Source organism: Priapulus caudatus, unplaced genomic scaffold, assembly GCF_000485595.1.
Source record: "Priapulus caudatus unplaced genomic scaffold, Priapulus_caudatus-5.0.1 Scaffold1822, whole genome shotgun sequence".
NCBI lineage: Eukaryota > Metazoa > Priapulida > Priapulimorpha > Priapulimorphida > Priapulidae > Priapulus > Priapulus caudatus.
In genome coordinates, this window is record NW_014578883.1 from 35184 (window position 1) to 39920 (window position 4737).

Genomic DNA, 4737 nt, shown 5'->3' on the forward strand with positions numbered 1-4737 from the left:
AAGGAGGAATGTTCCCCCTGTCCTTTACACCTCTTGACCTTTGACCTTTGACCCCTCAGTTGACATTCTGCACCGTTTTCGATTAACCCCCAACGTCCCAAATCGTGACCAGTACGTTCGACCGGTTAGATTTTGCCCAACTGTTGAGACGGACGGACGCCGACCGGACGCACGGTAACGACGATCATGCGATAAACAAGCGCACTGACTATGTCAGAGCAATTAGACGCCACTTTGCGCCCACTACAATTAAACGCGAGAGGTGACTGAATTGAAAAAAATCACCTAGGTCTCGACCAATCAGCGCCCGCATGGATTCCGATAAAACTCGGCGATGATAACTAATATGGAAAATGCACAGTAACAGTAGAGCTATTCTCCTTTCAAATCCACACTCATTTGAATGCCCGTAGCGTCACGTTACCGTGGTAAGTGGTAAACACCAGAATCCTTCCTTATTAGGGAACTAGGTATCTATTGGGCACTGCTAGGGTAATGTCATACCTATCTTCGCTGCCTGCGCACGTACGTCTGCGAACCTGCTCACGCGGCAACTGGACACGCAAGGTATGGCCGCCTACGACGTCTCGCATCGGACACAGCTCATCCTCTCTAGGTTCCATGCGCAACACAGGCGAGGCAGCGACTACTGCGAGCACCGACGACTGCTCTTTCATACAACTGGCCCTGCTCACAGTGCGTACCTCTATCCTTCCTTCCCCTCCCCACTACTAGCTCAAGGTGCTGTACTCTCCCTCTCCTCTCCCTCCTCCCTACTACCGCCCACAGGTGCTGTACCTCTCTCCTTCCTTCCCCTCCCTACACACTGCTCACAGGCTACCTCTCTCCTTCCTTAACCCTCCCCTACTACTGCTCACAGTGCTGTACCTCTCTCCCTCTTTATCCCTTGCTCCCTCCCCTACTCGCTCACAGTCGCTGCACCCTCTCTCCTCCTCTCCTCCCCCCTCTCTCCGTCTCCCTCTCCTTTCTCACCTTCTCTCCACCCGACCACGCTCACAGTGCCTACCCGTCTCCTCCTTTCCCTCCCTTCTCCTCTCCCTTCTCCCTCTCTCCACCACCTTCACTGCTCGACAGGGCCGTACCTCTCTCCTCCTTTCCCTCCCCCTCTCCTCTCCCTTCCCCTCCCCTCCCTCCCCCAACTCGCTTGCACAGGTGCTGTACCCTCTCTCTTCCGCTTCATCCCTCTCCTTTCCCTCTCCTTCTCCCTCCCTCTCCCCACTTACTGGCTTCCGACAGTGCGTGTACCTCGGGCTCCTTCCTCCCTTTCCTTCCTCTCCTTCTCCCCCTCCCTTCCATACTGTCACAGGTGCTGTAACCTCTCTCCTTCCTTCCCTCCTCCCTTTTCCAACTCCCCTTCTAACCTCCCTCTCCCCCACTACTGCTCACAGGTATGCTACCGTCTCTCTTCCTTCCCTCTCCTTCTCTCTCTCCCTCCCTCTCCTCCCTCTCTCCCTGCCTACTGCTCAACCATGCGTAAATCCTGTAGTGTGGGTGTTGTTCTAACATTTGTTGTTGTTGTTGTTGTTCTAATTTGTTGTCGTTGTTGTTGTTGTTGTTGTGCGCAGGCAGAGCCACCTTCGGCGACTACGGAGACATGTCGGAGCACAAGAGCCGCTTTCGCTGCGCGCTCTGTTCGCTGTCGGACGCGAGAGAGCTGAAGCATCTACGCGCGCGTCGCAGTCCTGACCAGCACCGCGTCTACCAGTTCATGAAGCGCGGCGGTAAGAGCGTCGCAATGCTGCGTGCGGCGGTTCATGCTGCGTGCGTCCGCAGTCCTGACCAAGCACCGCAGTCACACGTTCCATGACGCGCCGGCCGGCAAAGACCAGGTCGTGCGTGCGCACCGTCCGCGCTGCGTGCGAAAGCGTGCGTAGCGTAGCGTCTAGTCCTGACCAGCACCGCTCTACATTCCATAAAACAGCCGCGCGGTAAGACGGCAGTGCTTCGTGCGTGCGTGCGTGCGTGCGTGCGTCGGCGTCGCGTCCTGACCAGCACCGCGTCTACCAGTTCATGAAGCGCGCGTAAGACGCTCGTGCGTGCGCGTGCGTGCGCCTGCGTGCGGCGTGCATGCGTGCGTGTGCCGCGTCCCGACCAGCACCGCGTCTACCAGTTCATAGAAGCCGCGGTAAGAGCGTACGTGCGTGCGTGCGTGCGTGCGTGCCGTGCGTGCACTGACTAAGGGCGGCATATCGCGTGCGATGCATGCGTGAGTCGAGCGGTGCGTAGCGCTGCGTGCGTGCTTGCATGAAAAGCGTGCATCGCTGCGTGCGTGCGTGCCGTCCGTGCGTCTGCATCGTGCGAGCTGCGTGCGTGCGTGACTAAGGCGTGCAGTGCGCCGATCCGTGCGTGGCGGCTTGCTGCGCTGCGCCGCATCCCGAGACGCGAAGCTACCGCGTCTACCAGTTCATGAAGCGCGGCGGTAAGAGCGTGCGTGCGTGCGTGCGTGCGTGCTGTTCGATGTCGTTTGCGTGCGTGTCTTTCTGCTGTATGCGACGGTCGACGCGTGCGTGCGTGCGTGCGTCGCAGTCCTGACCAGCACCGCGTCTACCAGTTCATGAAGCGCGGCGGTAAGAGCGTGCGTGCGTGTTGCGGCGGCCGCTGCAATGCGGCTGCGACGGCGCAGCATGCGTGTGTCCGCGGTCCCGACCAGCACCTAGCGTCTACCATCTCATGAAACCGCGTCAGACGGCGTGCGTGCGTGCGTGCGTGCGTGCGTGCGTGCGTCGCAGTCCCGACCAGCACCGCGTCTACCATTCAGAACCGGCGTAAGAGCTTGCGGCGTGCTGCGTGTGTGCGTGCGTGCGAGCGTGCATCTAAGGCTCATCGGCGAGCGTGCGTGCTGTGTGAGGGCGTGCGTGCGCCGCGTGTACAGTGTTGCTCAAAGTAAATGTTGTTCATCGTTTGATCCCGTCTTTCAGAGCTGCAATTCTCGAGCGTTGAGACAGCAGGCCAGACGCAAGAGTACTCGTCAACCGTGTCACCTGTACTAAGCGTTGAGAAGGTAACATGGCTGTAGCTGTATTAGTTTATTCTTTGTTTGTCTCTATATAGCTACCCACTAATGCTCTCTCCCCCCCCCCCCCCCCCCCCCCCCCCCCCTCCCCCCCCCCCCCCCCCCCCCCCCCCCCCCCCCCCCCCCCCCCCCCCCCCTCTCTTCTCTCTCTTCCTTCTCTCTTGCTCTCCTCTCACTCAATTGTTTCTCTCTCTCCCACTGTCTTTCTCTTCCTCACATTCTCTCTCTCTCTTCCTTTCTCCCATCGTCCATTCTCTGTTGCTCGCTTTCTTTCTCTCTCTTCTCTCTCTGTCTGTCTTCCTCGTTGTTAAACTGTTCCCTGTTTAACTGTTTGGTGTGTGTCGGCGTGCGTGCGTGCTGTGTTGCGTGTGTGCGTGTGTGGCTCCCTCCCTCTCGCTCTCACTCTTTAACTTTTTCCCATTTCCATATTCCTTTCATCATATCGACACAATACCGTTTAAATTCCTAACCTGTTTTCAATTTTTTCCACGTTAAGGAAACCCAATGACTGATACAACGCAGAGCACCCGCAGAGTATTGGTCCGAAACGTGGAAGGATTCTCCAGGTAGTACATATATGTTAGACCATCCTCACACGGTTCCTAATATTTCAAGCTAGTCAGTCCGCTTTGATAGCTTCGCCGAAACCTCCGGGTTTTCGTCAAATAATGAACAAATGAATGATGACGTCTGTATGTGGCATTGCCCAATATGAACCCCCACCTCCCACCTCAACGCTGGATCGTATTAACACTATTACGTACGACTAAAGGTCACGCTACATGCGCTACACCAGCGCGACCGACCAACATACTGCCATAAACGAGCAAGAGGCGCAGCAAACAGCGGATCTCGAGTCCGTTCCGGCAAAAATACCAGATTTTTACACGCTCATTAATCTCAGCGGAGGGCATCGGGGCTAAGGACAAGCGGTTCTCCTAATACCGTTGATGACTTTACTAAGTACCTACCTCTCCCTAATGATAAAAGTATCTTTCTAAAACCTATAACCTCTCACGAAATTTTAGATATTATAAACAATCTCGATACACAGAAAGCATCAGGACACGAAGATATTCCAATAAAATACATAAAGCTCTCTAAAGCACTAATATCACCTATCTTATGTGATGTATATAATGACTGCCTAACTACTGGTGAATTTCCTAACCCTCTAAAAATTGCAAAAATAATACCCATTTACAAAGCTAATTGTCCAAATATGCCCTCCAACTACCGTCCAATATCACTCTTATCACCATTCTNCCCCACACAATTGCGTGCCCCGGGCCCCCCACACGCTTAGTCCGGCCCTGCCTAACAGGGTAATGAACCGGTAGTGATTTAGTAGCGGTCACGTGTCTGTATAGAATAGTTTTTTTCTCGGAATCTGTCAAACGCAATAAAATTCGTTCCGACAAACACAGCTGCACACGGGTGCAAAATTTTTGTTTAATTCGCTGTTCGGTTTTTGAGTTTTGGCGATTTCTTCGACCTCACCCTCCCGGCTTCAAGGCGATTCCGGTGCCCGTCTGCTTTGTGGAATGCCAAGTCGGTGCATGGTTCGAGTAGTCGCTAGAGTTGAATAGAATGATTTACATTGAATAAAATTGCATTCACCTATGCGAAACTTGATATTCTATGTGATCAATAAAAAAAAAAATTTTAAAATCGCACGTCGAATACAATTTTTCGGTAATTTA

At 54.2% G+C, this 4737-nt stretch overlaps 1 long non-coding RNA gene across 2 annotated transcripts; it reads left to right on the forward strand.

The window, feature by feature from the left end:
• Positions 1-1589: 1589 nt before the first annotated feature.
• On the forward strand, positions 1590-3568 carry LOC106817673. Of its 2 annotated transcripts, none has more exons than XR_001395089.1 (3): positions 1590-1742; positions 2940-3022; positions 3531-3568. It is a non-coding gene; the product is annotated as an uncharacterized LOC106817673 (long non-coding RNA). The 2 variants fall into 2 exon arrangements; XR_001395088.1 differs by lacking the exon at positions 1590-1742 and adding an exon at positions 2539-2588.
• Positions 3569-4737: the final 1169 nt, after the last annotated feature.